The sequence below is a fragment of the Myotis daubentonii genome, chromosome 4 (genome assembly GCF_963259705.1).
Source record: "Myotis daubentonii chromosome 4, mMyoDau2.1, whole genome shotgun sequence".
NCBI lineage: Eukaryota > Metazoa > Chordata > Mammalia > Chiroptera > Vespertilionidae > Myotis > Myotis daubentonii.
Window position 1 is genome coordinate 42,982,798 of NC_081843.1, and position 18,756 is coordinate 43,001,553.

An 18,756-nucleotide genomic window follows, 5' to 3' on the forward strand; every position below is an offset into this window, starting at 1 on the left:
TCCCTTTTTCTTTGTCTTGTCACTTCTCCACAAATTTATGGTTCTTTGTTAAGATGCTATTTAAACCCCAAATTCTTACCACCCTTTGAGTTACTCATTACTGAGTCCTCCCATGTGTATGCACAATGCCCTTGTTAATAAAACTTGCTTGTTTTTCTCTTGTTAATCTATCTTTTGTCGGTTTATTTCACAAGTCCAGTCACTGAGCCAAAGAGGGTAGAGAAATTTTTTTCCTCCCCTACAGAGTTTTAGAATAAAAAGGATCCCCTGCCCTGACTGGTTTGGCTCAGTGGATAGAGCCTGCGGACTCAAGGGTCCTGGGTTCGATTCTGGTCAAGGGCGTGTACCTTGGTTGCAGGCACATCCCCAGTAGGGAGTGTGCAGGAGGCAGCTGATCGATGTTTCTCTCTCATTGATGTTTCTAACTCTCAGTCCTTCTCCATTCCTCTCTGTAAAAAATCTATAAAATGTATATTTTTTTAAAAAGGATCCCCAACACGCCACACCATGTCACTTTCTGTATAACCCCATTAAATGGCATCAATAGTTCATGGTCATTACTGGTTAGTCATCTCATATGCACTAAATAAGCAAAAAAAAAATGAAATTTGGAATATACTATACAACTAGCATAATATTAGGGATGTTGACTAGAAAGAAGCGATAGGCTTCATTTAATACAGGGAGAGACTGAGTATTGTGTCCATTATTGAGTCATATTTAGAACTTCTCTATAGGTAGAAGAGAGTCAAAGGAAAAATTATTGCATCAACATAATGTAGTCACCCAAAACATGGGACATCCCTTGCTGTTTTCCTGCCTGTGTGCCTCTTATCAAAGAAAGATCTACTCAGTAGCCCAGCCATCATGGCTCAGTGGTTGAGCATTGACCTATGAACCAGGAAGTCGTGTTTTGAACCCTGGTAGGGGCATGCAGTGCAGGAGACAGCTAGTCACTGATTCTCTTATCATTGACTAGAGGCCCGGTGCATGAAATTCATGCACTTGGGGGGGAGGAGTTCCCTCAGCCCGGCCTGCACCCTCTTGCAGTCCAGGACCCCTCGCTCCTTACTGCCCGCCTGCTCGCTGCTCCTTACTCCTTGGCTCACTGCTCTTTAGTGCTGCTGCCACTGCTCTCACCAGCCATGAGTCAGGCTTCTGGCTGAGTAGTGCTCCCCCTGTGGGAGTGCACTGACTACCAGGGGGCAGCTTCTGCGCTGAGCGTCTGCCCCCTGGTGGTCAGTGTGCATCATAGCGACGGGTCATTCTGATCATTCCACCGGAACGGTCGCTTATGCTTTTATTATATAGATGTTTCTATCTCTCTCTCTTTCTCTCCCTTCCTCTCTGAAATCAATAAAAATATATTTAAAAAAGAAAAAAAAAGAAAGACCTACTCAGTAATTGAGCCTCCAAGTGTATTGCTTAAAGCTTTGGTGAATGGTTGGTCTGCCTATCACCGTGTCCCCAGACCTCAGTGGAGGTTATATAGTCTGTTGCTGAGCCAGGTCTCCCTTAGTCTGCACTGATGCAATTGACTATGTGGATCTAATTGTAGAAGTTTACATTTTCATAGGTGCATTTCCTCCCGGTTTTATCACAGCATGATCCTTTAAAATGGATCTTAATATCCAGATATTAATAATTAATCTTCATTTTTTAAGTCTGATGATGACATTATAATTGTATTTTAATTGAAATTTTTATTGAGATAATTATAGATTCACGTGCAGTTCAAAGAAATAATAGAGATCCCTTGAACACTTGCCAAGTTTCTCCCAATGGTGACATTTTGAAAATTATAGTATCAACCAGAATATTGATACAACCCATTTTTACCTACACTCATGAGTGTGTGTATATTAAGCTCTGTACAATTTTGCCACCTGTGTACATGCCCACCACTATAGTCAAGGTAATGAACAGTTCCAACATCACAAGCATCTCTTGTTTTGTCATTTTATACCCACCTCCTTTCCCCACTGCAGCCTCCATGTTCCCATCTCTTACTCCCAGAAATTTCTAATCTGTCCTCCACTTCTAAATTTTTAAATTTCAAAATGACATGGGAGGGTGGATGGTGGGAAGTGATAAGCCAAAGAACTTGTATGAATATACCTATAACCTATGGACACAGACAATAGGGTGATGAAGGCCTGGGGTGGGGGTGGGCTAGAAAGGGTCAATGGGGGAAAAAGGGGACATATGTAATACTTTTAACAATAAAGATTTTTTTAAATGTTATGTAAATGGAATTATATAGTATGTAACCTTTTGGGACTCACTTTTTCCTCTCAGCATAATTTCTTGGAGAGTTATCCTAGTTGCATGCATTAATAATTACTTGCTTTTGCAGTAAACTCTTTGACACAGCTCTTAGCAATATATTTTTCTGATATAGCTCCTTGAGCAAGGGAAATAAAAGAAAAAAAATAAACAAATGGGACTATGTCAAACTACAAAGTTTTAAACAGCAAAGGAAACCATCAAAAAAATGAAAGTATAACCTACTGAATGGGAGAAGATGTATGCCAATGATACATCCAATAAGTGGTTAATATCCAAAACATATAAAGAACTCATACAATTAAAGGAATCAAGTTAAAACATCGGCAAAAGACCTAAATAGACATTTCTCCCAAGGGGACATACAGATGGTCAACAGACATATGAAAAGATGCTTAACATCACTAATCATCAGGGAAATGTACATTAAAACCACAATGAGATATCACCTCAGACCTATCAGAATGGCTATCATCAATAAATCAACAAACAATAAGTATTGTCAAGAATGTGGAGAAAAGGGAACCCTCTGCACTGTTGATGAGATTGTAAATTAATACATCTGCTATGGAAAACAGTATATATGGATCAGTGTGAGTAGATGGTATGAGTATGTAGGGATGTGAGTGTGTAGGTGTGACTGTGTGAATGAGTTTGTAGATAGATGTGAGTAGTGTATGCATACTTGTGTGTGTGTGTGTGTGTGTGTGTGTATGGATGGGTAGTTGGATGTGGTTGAATGAGAGAGAAAAAAGAATGGAGAATAATTGACATAAGTAACTGGGAAGGTAAATTGGAAACAAATTATGAAAAGCATTATAGCTAATCTCGGGAATTTTGATTACCCTACAGGAAATGAGGAATCCTTATGGGTTTTCTTATAACACACATATAATTGAAAAAAGATCTTGAGTAACGAAATCTGGAGAACATCAACATTTAACCTTTAATGACTACACCAAAGAAGTGCTCTAGTTCCCTAAAAGGATCCATTGCAGAATTTCCTCTAAAAGCAAACTTTTAGTAGAAAACCAGATCACTCTGATTTACAAAATGTAATTTGTACCTAACTTCATGAGACTATGTGTACTACACAGAGCCAGGCTTGCATGTTTCTTCCAATTCTGAAATTTTGTTTAATGTTGGTACAAACAGTTACCTCCATGTCCCATCTTACATTACTAGTAGCTGACATGTGTCTAAATATTTTGATTAAAAATCTTGACAAATACTTCTGGACCAGAAAGTGAACCTCTGCTGTAGAAATTTGCTTCAATTAGCTAAAGCTTAAAGAATGAAAAAATGTATTTCCAATAGTATCTTCTCTTTGGATACTAAACCAATTCCCATTCCCCTTTCTGTGTGGCATGGATCAGGTTGTTCAGATCTTAGTTTTGATACTACCACATCTGGGGGGAAAGTCCAAGTTCAAGCAAACTATGAAATGCAGTGGTAAGGTTTTATTTGCTAAGAAAAGCAGAAAAAGTGGCTTATGGCAAGGAATTAAGCAAACCCCTCCTCTAAACTCAGACCAAGTTCAAACCCTAACTCCCAAGTGCCATTTGGTTGTGAAATCTTGTGATATAGCATAACTTTCCTGTGCCTTAGTTTCATTTTGTGTTTATGGGATGATCATACTTATCTTACAGGGTTATTTTAAGGATTAAAAGAAAGAAAACATGCTTAGCACACTCTGTGGTAGGTAGTAAGTATGATGTCATAATTGTTATATATATGGCTTTACACTCCCATACTTTCATAAACAACTGGAAATGTAGTTAGGAGACTATAGAATTTTGAAATAATTCTCATTTGCTAAAATATTCTGAGGAATCCCAAAGTTTTTAAATAACTAACTCAAGTCACATTTTATTAAAAAAAAACATTCTAACATACAATCCTAAAACAAAGAAATACTTAAAAGTTATGAGAAATATGAGAAAAATGATAAAATCTCATCAGCACAAAACATGTTACTTAATTCCCCCTCCCTAATCTGAGCTGATTGGAACAGAGCTGGGCATTGGATGGACAAAAGGCTGCCAACCCATAGACTCCCCTGCAGTCTCTGACATGTCCTGACATGAAAAGATGAACTGGTCCAATCATCTTCCTCTCTTGAGAAGGGCAATTGTTAGAGTGGTTGCTAACAAGAGAGGACACTGAGAAAGAGTTGTGAAGTTGAGCAGCAGCATCAAGTATCGCGGCAAATAAATTATGCATAAGCAGAAGACAGACTAGAGGGAGAGGAAGTGACTGTGGGAGAAACAGAGTAGAGCCTGGCGACAGGCTAATGGGACACTCAGGTGAAAGTCCATGAGGCTGCCACTGCCACTTGGGTACAAAAGATATGTGATGTTCTTCAGTCTCCATATCTTTCCCTATGACTAGAGAATATCTGTGCTCCTGGTTCATTCTGATATTCCTGTTAGAAAACAGAAGAAGCCTTTGTCACAATGTCACAAATAGAATGAAAAATTATATTCAGGTGTTATCACTGTCAATCATATCAGGTATAAAAGAGGAAGCAGGTCACCTCACAGGTGGAAAAACAGTGACCAGGTCAGGTCCGCAAAGCTTGGCTGTGGACAGGCCTCTTTCTCCACTTCTCCTAAAAAAGGAAAGCAGGGTTAGGTCTCTAGTTCTGCTCAGACTTTAGAAACAATTCAAGAAAGAGACCTGATGAGCATAGGGCTGAAAGCCAATGGGGGTGATACCTGATTAACATTCTATTCAGCAGAAATAAAAAGAATATCATTGAGAAGCTCCTTTGACTTTTCTCTAGAATTCTGAAACTTTCACAAAAAATTACCTATTAATTTGGTTGGTGTCTGAAACAGAAAACAGAGGCTACTCAACTCTTTGGCTAGAAATCCCCCTGGAACATGTCATTCTTGTGCGCCCTGAGGCCTGGTTGTGAGATTCCCTTGTGTTTCCATGCACATGTATCCTTATATAAATGTCCCACTGTCGAATAACATTGTGCCCAGTAAAAAGGCCTGCCCAGAACTCGATTTATTTATTAATCCATTAGATCCAGAATATTGCCTCTGGCAGTGGAGCCCAAAACAGATATTTTGTGACACAATTTTTGCATTCCCATCACCACCACCACATTATTCATTGGAGGTATTTCCAAATAACCCAATCCTTCGACCCATGAGTTAACAGGCTAATTATTACAATATGTTTACTTCAATTATGCATCTGTTAGAATTCTGTCACTGCAAATAAAGACAATCAATCCAACTCCAGTCACTTAAAGAAATAGAGACCTATCTTTTTTTTTTTTTTTATCAAGGTAAGAAGACTTTTTTTGAAAAAAATCAATCATAGTCTCAACAGTATCAATGCTTCAGTGATGGTCTTGGCCTTTCCCTCATACATGCAATTACTACACTGCTACTATGGCATTCTTTAATTGATGGCATTCTTCCATCTTCATACAGAATGAGTGGGCCAATCCTAGGGTCCCCAATCCTAGGGTCTGATAGAGCTCTTTTCTTGTGTGGGTTTTGAGTGATGGTTTGTGGGTAGCCCAGCTCTGAGAGTTCCATCAGTTTCAGCGCATGGGATACCAACAACAGTCATCATGAGCATCCCTCTTCCTTTCATTCTCCTCCTTCACCTTTCCTGCCCTTTCAAGCCCAGAAGTCCCATCTACAAAGGCTACTCTGCTAAAAGACAAGCGTGGCAAAGAACTCCCAAGCTGACTAAGAAGGTTTTTCCTTCTTCTCTATCTTGAGAACTATTTTCATTACCACACATGCCAGAGTGGGAAGGTGCAGATAAAATGTGCTTAAGAAGTCCTCATTTGCTTTCAGTGGACTTTGGACATTCTTCAAGTGCTTTGCTTTTTTTATTTGCCATTCTTTCCTCACAGTTGTCTTCTCAGGCTTCCACTGAAGTATTGTGATCTGGTTTTCATTTATTTGCTCATAGTTTTTCTAGTTTTCTCATTTTTCAAATACCAGGATATTATAATACCATCATTACGTGAAAACATATATAGAATGGGTCTGAAATATCTCAAGACATTAAGGAATAAATATTTCAAAATGTATAGATTTTGGGTCTGTCCTATAAATATCATAGGGAAGAATGGCACAATTTTAGGCGACAAATCTTGATCCTTTTTGATTAACTGTTACATTCCAGTCACAATAATAACATTGAAAAATATTCAGTTACATTTAAAGATTATTAAGTTGCTGGTGAATCACAACAGGACTTAATTTATTTAAGCAAGCAATGGATTGTGCCTATTTAAGTGATCTGATGTAGAGCAGCATTCCTGCGCTACTTATTGATGAACATTTCCTGAGAGCCTCTGTTGAAAACTTTATTTGGAAACTTTTTATCACCCATAAATATCCCAATAGTTAAAGTAATTAAACTTCACTTGATGCATTTAACATAGGAAATAGGCTAACTGAAAAGGAAAATGTGGTTTTAATTTTTATGGATTGAATTGTCATGTGTTTCATATATAGACAGTTCACTTGGAACTGAGTAGGTAAAGCAATCCAAGATCTATCTATTTTAATGTTGCATGGTCATTTGGTATTTTTGAGAGGAAATGCCATGGACTGATTCAAGTAATAATGTAAATGCTAATTTCTTATTACACATTCCTGATTTTAGAATGAGCTATAATAATATAGTTTTTCACAAAGTAAAGATATGTGTTTCCATCCTCTCAATGAATATGTATAGTTGCTTAGCAAGAGGCTGGAATTTTATTAGTTATATTTATTATTACTTCATTTAACACTCTGCTTCTGATTGCTCACACACAAATACATACACATATGCATGTGTACACACACACATACCCTTCTGTACACTGCTCTCCGTATTCTTTCTAGATCAAGAGAACATATTGAGAGTCACTGTCATGATCTTCACTTAGCAATGAATCCATGCCAGGATGCTGGTCCATCGAACACTCACTTGGCAATGACATGCTGGATTATAACCAGATCAGATGGTACTAATAAGGACAATTGCTGGCTATAAATCTCACTGAAAATTGAATTCTGAGTCTTTCTCCAATTGCTTGTTTCTTTTATCTCCAATCCTCACTACTTCTCATTTTGTTCTTTGTTCATTTCACAGTAATTTTAATTAAAAATAAACTCTGACCATATCTTTGACTTGGGAGAAGTCACCCTGGAGGTGAGCCAGGCTGAGATGATCATGAGGATGTTTTTCTTTTCCCAGCTCTCCAACTAGGTTCTTGATCTCATTGTGGGCTCGCTTGGAGAGGAGTGAAGGGGGAGAGAGCAGGGGAAAAGGTAAAAGGGATTGGTAGACACTCTAAAAAGTATTAAGCATCTTTTCCCCCTATATGTTTGCCTATAATTATTTGGCAGAAAAATCAATATCTTATCCTGTTCTAGTCGTTTCTTATGCTTTCTTTCTGCTCACTTTCTCATCTTTTCTTTCTGCCTTTTGCATCTTAATGCATCTCCTTTCCCATATCCTTACACTCCTGTTTTCATTCTACTCCTTTGATACTGTAGAACCTCTGTGATACTACACCAATCCACACTGAGACAGTTATCTGTCACTGACATAGCCAGTGACCCCTTCCAAATATTTTGCCTGCACTCCTAGGTTTACTGAAAGGCAGGTGAATGGCCTTGCCTTGTCATTTGCATGCTATTTCAGTCACAGTGATGAATAGCCACTCCCATCTTTGCCACCTCTAATCCTTCTTTTTTCAGAGCAGTCATACTCAACTACCTAAATTACAAAACAGATCCTAAACCTCCCCTGACTAAGTATTCCATAGTTGTCCCACGACTCTCAAAACAAAACCCAAACTCCGGATCATGGCGGCCCTCTGTAACCCGGGGCCTCCTTAAGCCTCTGCCTTGACCTCCCTTTACTCCCTCTGTCTGCTCCCTGCTTTCTCAGATTCACATTTCAGTGCCTCAGATAAGCCAAATTCACACTCACGCTGAGGTGGGTCGGGAGAAAATGGGAAGGGGCTCCGTACATGCTCTTACCACTGCCCTAGACTCTTACTCTAGTTCTTTGCGTAGCTTTCTCATTTTGTCCTCCAGGCCTCTATTTAAATATCATCAACTTAAAGAGACCCTTCCTGGCTACTCTTTCTCAAATAATTTCTCTTTCTCTCTCTCTCTGTCTCTCATACACACTCATGCATGCACATGTGTACACACATGTGCAAGACACATGTGCACATGTGTAAACACGATTGTATATAATTGCACAAGATGATAAACATCATGCACACAGAAACACATATGCACATATACACACATACACATGCACACATGTACCACTGCTACCACCACCATCACAGTTAGGTCCAGTGACTTTTTTTCTTTCTGTTTTTATTGATTTCAGAAAGAGAAGGGAGAGGGATAGAGAGATAGAAACATTAATGATGGAGAAATATCATTGATCGGCTGCCTCCTGCACATCACCTACTGGGGATCCGAGCCCACAATCCCTGCATGTACCCTGAACTGAACCAGTGCCCTCTTGGTTCACGGATCAACGCTCAACCACTGAGCCACACTGGCTGGGCGTGACTGTTCATTTTCTTCATACCACTTACTGAATGTTTTTGTCTTGTTTGTTTACACATGTAGTATTGGTCTCCTCCATTTGAGTGTAAACTCCAAGACAAGGGAGCTTGTTTACTCTCTCCATAGTTATATATGTAGCACCTAGCCCAGTGCTAAGCACATTGTAGGTGCTAAAAAATGTGCTGAGCCTCAAATGAGCTGAGATCAGATTGATTTTATATTAAACTGTTAAACAGAAGTCAGGTTTATTATTTAAATAGAGGGAAAAAACAAATAAGGACTTTTGAAAAGGAAGAGTTAACAGCTAGTTTTGTGTTATTTTGTTCTAGTCTTTGTTCAACCCTTACAATACTAATTCAAGGGATTACTATTCTAGCTTTAGAAGTGTGACTACCGAACCCAAGAGCAATGAGAAACCAGTTAAGGACTACTGGGTCAAGCCCTGTCCTTCATGGCAAAGATTGCCTATCAAGCCCTGAGCTACCAGCATTGATGTCACAGAGCTCCCCTCCCCCACTCCAGGCCCCACCCCCTGAGAACAGGCACACCAGAGGTGGCTGTGTGACTGGGTAGACACGTGCACTGGGTGCTATCTGGCAGGCAGAAAGCTAAAGCAGAAGCAGAGACCTCGGTTTTCTGGAGCGGGGCTTATTCACATATTGCCTCTCTTGACTATGTGCATTCTGAGTGCAGATGACTTTCAAAGCTTAATTCTCCTTGGAAGTACCAGGCACTCAGAGGAAGTTCGAGGCCACATGCTTTCAACTATTAATGTATGGTTTTGGAAAATATTTCATCAGAACTCCTTAAAGATTAGAACGAGGGTCAACAAACTATAGCTTGTTGGCTAAATGTGGCCAGCTGTCTCTTTTTGTAAATAAGGTTTTATTGAAACACATTAATTTACATATTTGTCTTTGACTGCTTTTGCCCTGCAACTGAAGAGTAGCCTCGAAGGCCTAAATTATTTACTAGTTGAGTATTTATAGGAAAAGTTTCCCAACTCCTGAATTAGAGCATATAAATGAGACTCCATTTTATTTTAACAGTGAAACTGATACCATTGTAGTTAACTAGTAATTAGTAACAGGAAAAAAGAAAATGGAAGGCCAGATCTTATAGGTATGTCATTCGCCAAGAAGCTATAACTTTACATTCCCCAGGGGTTCAACAAAGGGAAGACAGATGCATGCCCAATAAAGGAGACTAACAAAGGTGCTTGCTGTCAATCACACCTGAGGACAGAAATGATTGGCCAGAAATAATTCTGAGGCCAGAATACAAGCCTGAAGATATTTGGAATATTTAATTCCCTCAACAAAGGAATTTACACTCTTGTGCTTTGAGGACTTTTGGGACTCTTATTACTTGGCGAACGCTCTTCTGCACTTGTACACAATGGACTACTGGGCTACAACTAGCCTGATGCTGTACTGGACCTGGCTCCAGCATGGAAAGGAAACTCTGGACACTAGCTTTGATTTTAGCTTTACTGAAACCCCAGCTATATTGTTTCTATGATTGGACAAAGGGAAATGAGACTTTAAAAACACAGCGATGTAATCCCTTGTTAAAACAAAAAAATCCCTCATTCTACCATGTGAGTCACAGAAAATACTTTTTCTCAAGATAACATAAAAACTCCACCTCCAGCACCCAGCAGGAATAAGGACCTCCCACTTCATCTGATAACAAAATATCAATTATTAATCAATGTGAATTTACAAAATAGCGCTCAATGCAAACAGAATGCTACCAAGTTTTGCTTACATAAAATTCTATCAGCCTCCTGTTAGTCTTCTCTAAAAAAAATGCTTGCCTGCATATTACACTCTGGTCATTCTACTTACAGTTTGTCATCACTATTAAACTATTGACAACTTGTTTATATCTCCCACCCTGCTGCTCCCAGCATAGTGTATGCCATTGCCATAGTTGTATGCTGTGATATTTTAAAAATGCTTCTGTTTTTAAGACTCCACAGGAATCACCACTGCTCCCTCAGGAAAGTTGTTTTGGAATTGTTTACATTCTTTACCATTTACATCTTTTTTAGAATTGTACATATTCTTGAAAATGTTTCAGTCACCAGAGACTTTGGGGAAATTTTTAAAAATACTAATATTAGACATTCATTCAAATGATATGTACACAGAGAAGAAAAAAATCCCTAATAAGGTACAATTTACAAACAAATTTTTCTTAAAAATAATACATAAAATTCTAAAGTAAATTGAAAAATACAACGGAAACAAATAATACTTTACATTCTTGGGCTCAAAAGAAATAGATATTTTGAGACAATGATGGCAAACTTGGAAAGCCTAAGGAAATGTTTCTCTGTAGTAAACATTTGAGTATTAATAATTTTCTCTCAATTCATAGGAATGCATGAAGCATTTTATCAGATGCTTATTTTACCAGGCATAGATTTTTTTCTCTGTAATTGTGAAAAACACATTGTTAAATAGGCAATAGAATAGAGATAATAAACAATGTTTCCTTGCAGAAATTATGAGCCAAGAAATTTTATCTTTTCTTCCTTCCTTGTCTAGAACAATGTCTGGCATATAGCAGACATTCAGTAGAGGAATGAATGAATGAATGAATGAAAATTAAGTTCAAGTCACATCCTATGTAATAACAGCCTAATATGCAAATTGACCGAATGGTGGAACAATTGGTAGAACAACCAGTCACTATGATGCCCACTGACCATCAGGGGACAGATGCTCAATGGAGGAGCTGCCCCCAGCCTGCAAGCTCCAGGCCAGCCAAGGTGGGTGCCAGCGGGGGCTCCTCGATCACCCCACCAGTCACTACGCAGAAGGAGGCGACTGGAGGCGGGGGTGCAGAGGGGCAGGGCCGGCCAGTGAGCAGGTGGTGGCAAGGGGTGGGGTCGGTGAACGGGCGGCTCCAGGCCAGCCAAGGCAGGTGTCAGTGGAGGCCCCTAATTGCCCTGCTGGTCGCCCCACAGATTGGCCCTGATCGCCCGCCAAACCCTACCTGTGCATGAATTTTGTGCACCAGGCCTCTAGTTCTACATAAACGGGTTTAAAAAATACATCTCTTTTTCTGGAATTATCATTCTTGAATAAATTTATCACTTTATATTTCTGGTTTTTGCTGAGTATAGAATCACTTAAAATCAAATTATAGTAGTCTCCCCTTATCTTAGGTTTTGCTTTCTGTGGATTCAGTTACTGCCATCAGTTGTGTTCTGAAAATATGAAATGGAAAATTCCAGAAATAAACAATTCTTAAGTTTTAAATATGTGCCACTCTGAGCAGCATTCTCACACCATTCCTCTGTCCCACCCCAGATGTGATTCATGTCTTTGTCCAGAATATCCATGCTGTTTCCACTCCCCACCCATTAGTCATTTAGTAGCTCTACTGTCATGGTATCACAGTGCTTGTGTTCATGTAACCCCTATTTTATTTAATGCCTAAAAGTGCAAGAGTACTGATGCTGGCAATTCACATATAACAAAAGAGAATCCATAAAATGCTTCTTTTAAGTGAAAAGAGGAGTACAATAAGATATTTTGAGAGCAAGACCATATTCACATAACTTTTATTGCAGTATATTATTATAATTGCTCTATTTTATTATTAGTTATTATTGTTACTCTCTTACCGTGATTAATCTCTTACTGTGACTAATCTATAAATTGAAGTTTATCATAGTTATGCTCGTATAGGGAAAACGTAGTATATAGATAAATGGTTTGGTACCATTCTTGATTTCAGGCATCCAATGGAGGCCAGGGATACTTTGAATGTATCCTCCTTGGAGGGGGAAACTACTGTATGGCCTAGAGAAAATTTGGATAATGTGCAAGAAAAAGCTGCCTAGCCCTCGCCAGTTTTGCTCTGTGGATAGAGTATCAGCCCACAGACTAAAGGGTCGCAGGTTTGATTCTAGACAAGAGCACATACCTCGGTTGCAGGCTCAGTCCCCAGCCCCTGTAGGAGCATGTGCGGGAGGCAACCAATTGGTGTGTCTCTCTCACATTGATGTTTCTCTCTCTGTGTCTCACCCCTGCCCTTCCACTCTCTCTAAAAATCTGTCGAAAAAATATCCTTGGGTGAAGACTAACAAACAAAGAAACAAACAGCAACAAAAAAACTTGCCGAACCTTATTCAAACTCTTGTGTATGGTTCCACTGGGAAGCAGTCATGGAAGCAGTCTCTTTGTTTTTAATAATTGCTTCACTACTTATAAGCCAAGATAAGCTGGTTTTTAAAAATTTAATGATGCCAATAAAGATAGATAAGTGGATTCATGTAACAGAATAGAGTCCAGAAATATATGGTCAAGTCACGTATGTGGTCAGTTTATTTTTGACAAAGATGCCAAGGCAATTCAATAGAGAGAGGAGAATCTTTTTAAAAAATGATGGTGAAACAACTGGATACATGTAAGGGAAAAATTAATATCAACTCTCTACTTTGACCACACACAAATATTGACTCAACATGGATCCTAGAACTAAATATATAAGCTATATAAAATATATAAATAAATAAATATAAAAAGTACAAAGCTTCTAGAAGAAAGCATAGGAGAATATCTTTATGACCTTAATATTTGTAAAGACTTCTTAGGCAAACTATGAAAATCACTAAACTTAAAAGAAAAGGAATTAAAAATTTTCCTTCATATAAATTAGAAACTTATGCTCTTTAAAAAACACCACTAAGAATTAAAAGGCAGGATTTATATCAATCATATATATATATGGCCTGGTGCACAAAATTCCAAAATTTGTGCACGGGGGGGCGGGGGGGGGGGTGTTCCTCAGCCCAGCCTGCACCCTCTCCAATCCAGGATCCCTCTCACAATCCAGAACCACTGGCTCCTAACTGCTCACCTGCCTGCCTGACCGATCACACCTAACTGCACTCCCGATGGCCTGGTCACCCCCAACTGCCCCCCCCAGCCTGGTCACCCCCAGCGGCCCCCCCCCTTCTGCTGGCCTGGTTGCCCCTACCCCCCCCCATAGGCCTGGTCACCTGCAACTGCCCACCCCACAAGCCTGTTCGGCCCTCACTGCTGCCCCTGCTGGCCTGGTTGCCTCCAACTGACCCCCGCCGGCCTGGTCACCCCTAACTCCCCCCACCCACCAGCCTGGTCACCTGCAACTGCCCCCCCCCCGCTGCCAGCCTGGTCACCCTTCACTGCCCCTCTCTGCCGGCCTGGTCACCCCCAACTCCCCCCACCCACCAGCCTGGTCACCTGCAACTGCCCCCCCCCCCGCCGCCAGCCTGGTCACCCTTCACTGCCCCCCTCTGCCGGCCTGGTCACTCCTAACTGCCCCTCCACCAGCCTGGTTGCCCCATGCAGCCTGCTGTTCAGTCGTTTGGTCGCCTCTCACGGCCCCCCCTGCTGGCCTGGTTGCCCCACACAGCCTGTTCGGTCGTCCTGGTTGCGATGGTTGCGTATATATATATATGGTCATATATCAAGCAACCTAGTTTATTTTTAATGGGCAAAAGCTCTGAATAGATTACTCACAATAGAAAGTCCATGAATAGTCAATAAAGTCATGAATTAAAACTCAATATCATTAGTTGTTAGTCATTAGAAAAATGCAAATTAAAACCACAGATATACCACTATACATACACTAGAATGGCTAAAATTAAAAAGATTGCCAATCCCAAGTATTAGTGAGGATGTGGAAAAACTGGGACTCCCTTACATGCCTGGTAGGAGTATGAAATATTACAACCACTCTGGAGAAATGCTTGTCAGTTTCTCAAAAGTTAAATCTACACCTGCCTGATAACATAGGTATTCTATCCCTAAAAAATTAAGCGAGAAAAATGAAAATATAAGTTCACAAAAAGACACATATAAATGTTTATATTAGCTTTTACTCTTAGTGGAAAACTGAAAACAACATAAGTATACATCAACAGGTAAAGGAATAAACAAGTGATGACATACGCATGCAATAGAATATTACTCCACAATAAAAATGAACAAACTACTGATACACACAAGGACATGGACCCTTCTCAAAAATATTATGCTGAACTAAACTAATCAGATACAAAAGAGTATATATTGAATTACTTCACATATAAAACCAATAAAACAAGCAGAGCTAAAAAGGTGAATCACAGAAAGGTCCGTGATTGCTTGTTGGGTAGATTAGTGAGTGAGGAATGGACTACACAGGTTATTGGACATGTTCTTATACTGATATTATTGGTGGTTACATAAATGTAATCATTTGTCAAAACTCATCAAATTGTGTACTTAAAATGGGTGCATTTTATTGTATGTGAATTATACATCAGTAAAGATGATATAAAAAGAGAAAATATAAATAGTCTAAAATGTGAACAGAAACTTAATAAAAGAGACAGACAAATCTCCAATGGCTCATGTAAAAATGCTCAACTTCATTAGTCACCAGGGAAATACAAATGAAACTACAGTGACATATAATTTCATACCCATTATAAAGTTAAACATACACCTGCCTTGTCATCCATCAATTTCAATCCAAGGTCTAAACCCAAGATAAATGAAAACATATGTCCACCAAAAGATTTGTGCAAGAATATTTATAGCAACTTTACTTATAGGAGACCCAAACTGGAAATAAACCAAATACCAATCAATAGAATAGATAAACAAATGTGGGGAAATCCTGTAATGCGATAATACTCATCTCTAAAAATAATTGAACTAGTGATGTACACAGCAACTTGGAAAATTATAAACAAAGAGGGGTTGGAGAATATATATACTGTATTATGCTATTTACATAAAGTTCATCAACAGCCAAATTATTCTCTAGTGGTAGAAATAGGAACAGTGGTTGCTATGGAGGGAAGATTGACTGGAAGGGATGTGATGAAACTTTCTGGGTAATACAAATGTTCTTTATCTTGATTAAAGTGGTAGGTTACACAGTGTATATATTTATCAAACTCATTGATTTTAGGAACTTGAATTTAAGTTCCTAAGATCAGTTCAATTTCAAACCATGTAAATTATTTCAATTAATTAAAAAAATCCACCATGTCAATTGAGTATCTATAGACTTTATCACCCTTTTCTTTCAACAATAATTTGGCTAATAAACATATATTTTTGGATTAATATTCAAAACATATTTTATCTACTTTTCTTTGAAAAAATATTTTAAAAATCATCCCTTCAAAAGAAATTTGATTCTTTTAGCTAGTAGAACATTTAATCCATATTGCCAGCATCATGCAATGAAATAAAATATTTGCTATTTTGTTTGGTAGTACTTGAAGATTTTTTTTAACAATATACTGGTAAGAAAGAAGTGGAAAAGATCAAGATTATCTAAAATAAGTATCCCTTATTAGTTCAAAGGTAAGATTTGAGCCTGAATAGACAATAGAGAAAGAGCATACCTTCTGAGAGCCTTGCCTTGTATCATTTGTTCTTTGTCTTTCTGTTTTGACTATTATGGTGGGCTGCTGGTGGAAAAAGGAGCAAAATAGCTGAGAGCTCCCGGGTTCACATGCCCTCTTGCAGGAGTCCCTGTAGTATGCAAGGCTGCAGGAACAGGAACCCTAGCCTTTGTCGCCTGGATGTATCCTGGCAACCTGTCAACAAAAGGGACAGGACTGAGTTCTCTAGTAACAGATTGGAAAAATCCAAAACAAGAGGTGAGGAAGCTCAGAAATAGAGAGCAAAATGGCCTCAGCTTTCTTTGAAGTGGACTCCATGAACTTTACCAATGGAATGAGCATCGAACAAAGAGAGTCTGGTGAATTGATGTCACAAGGATCATCTTGGCGTGGCAACAACTTTTTTCTTTTCTAAGGAAGAAAAAGAAGCAAAAAATACTAAATGTCTTATTGATCTTTTCTAGAGTCTTCAGAAAAGATAATCTATTTAGGAGAGCTGGGCCTCTTCTAAAAGAGAGAGATGGATATTCTCCATGACTCCCAATGGATGTCTGTGCTTTGGTCTAAAGTGTAAGAAAATAAAAGATGTAGAAGCTATGGTTAGTTTATTTTCTAATGTGCCCTAAGAGAGCAAACATTTTTTTAAAATAAGGTCAACTTTTTAGAATGTATCTGAAATAATTTTTTGAACCTCATATTTAAAAATACTCTGAGACATTACGCTAATTCTGGTGAATGAAATACTCTGCAAGCATTAAAGCTCATAAATAAAAAACAGTCTATTTCCATGGCAAAAAGTCCACAATACTGTATATTTCTAAAAAGAGAAGCTACAAAACAGAATAAACAGTATGATATCATTAAATTCTCTCTCTCTCTCTCTCTCTCTCTCTCTCTCTCTCTCTCTCTCTCTCTCTTTCTCTGTGTGTGTGTGTGTGTGTGCGTGCGCGCATGTGCTCAAGTCTATGTGTGTGATCTTGACTCAAAGAACATTCACCAAAATGTTAACAGTAGTAACTGATGGATGATGATATTAAAACATCTTATTGAATGCTTCTTAGAGTTAGGAGTTGGGGAGGGGAAGACCCTAATCTTGAGGATTCCAAAACTGTACCTCATCCCCAGATAAATGAATTGGGATACAGATGATTCACAGAACTGTTAGCTGTTGAAGTGATTTCGGACCACACTCTAAAGTCCCTGTTGGATAATGAAGTTCCACAACTTAACACTCTATACTGCTCAAACTATGGATAGATACATCCTCTACAGAGCTTTACAGATACCTCAATTATACTATCACATAAAATAGTTCCAGTTTGAATCCCTCTTCTGAAACCTTTCATAATATGCCATATATAAATGCTGAGGCATGTCTACAATGTCCTAATTGCTGCTTTAAGAGTGACTATCGGAACAAAGACCACTAGGGGGTACACCAAGGAAGCATAACAAAATGCGGAGACAAAGAAACAGGACAAAATTGTCAATGGAAGATATAGAGTTCAGAACCACACTTTTAAGGTCTCTCAAGAACTGTTTAGAAGCTGTCGATAAACTTAATGAGATCTACACAAAAACTAATAAGACCCTCGATCTTATATTGGGGAACCAACGAGAAATTAAGCATACACGGACTGAAATAATGAATATTATACAGACGCCCGATAGCAGACCAGAGGAGCGCAAGAATCAAGTCAATGATTTGAACTGCGAGGAAGCAAAAAACATCCAACCGGAAAAGCAAAATGAAAAAAGAATCCAAAAATGCGAGGATAGTGTAAGGAGCCTCTGGGACAGCTTCAAGCGTACCAACATCAGAATTATAGGGGTGCCAGAAGATGAGAGAGAGCAAGATATTGAAAACCTATTTGAAGAAATAATGACAGAAAACTTCCCCCACCTGGTGAAAGAAATGGACTTACAGGTCCAAGAAGCGCGGAGAACCCCAAACAAAAGGAATCCAAAGAGGACCACACCAAGACACATCATAATTAAAATGCCAAGAGCAAAAGATAAAGAGAGAATCTTAAAAACAGCAAGAGAAAGAAACTCAGTTACCTACAAGGGAATACCCATACGACTGTCAGCTGATTTCTCAACAGAAACTTTGCAGGCCAGAAGGGAGTGGCAAGAAATATTCAAAGTGATGAATACCAAGAACCTACAACCAAGATTACTTTATCCAGCAAAGCTATCATTCAGAATTGAAGGTCAGATAAAGAGCTTCACAGATAAGGAAAAGCTAAAGGAATTCATCACCACCAAACCAGGATTATATGAAATGCTGAAAGGTATCCTTTAAGAAGAGGAAGAGGAAGAAAAAGGTAAAGACACACATTATGAACAACAAATATGCATCTATCAACAAGTGAATCTAAGAATCAAGTAAATTATTAATCTGATGAACAGAATGAACTGTTGATTATAATAGAATCAGGGACACAGAAAGGGAATGGACTGACTATTCTTGGGGGGGAAAGGGGTGTGGGAGATGCG

General features: G+C 38.8%; 1 protein-coding gene across 1 annotated transcript in view; it reads right to left on the minus strand.

Annotated features, from left to right (window-relative positions):
• The window catches only part of ZNF474 (zinc finger protein 474), a 29,272-nt gene extending 12,353 nt beyond the window's left edge, over window positions 1-16,919 (minus strand). Inside the window, exons 1-2 of the mRNA XM_059693789.1 lie at window positions 16,585-16,919; window positions 16,258-16,452 (exon numbers count right to left, since the gene is read on the minus strand). The gene's annotated coding sequence lies outside the window, so the exon portion shown is untranslated. The remainder of the gene's footprint in view (window positions 1-16,257; window positions 16,453-16,584) is intronic.
• Window positions 16,920-18,756: the final 1,837 nt, after the last annotated feature.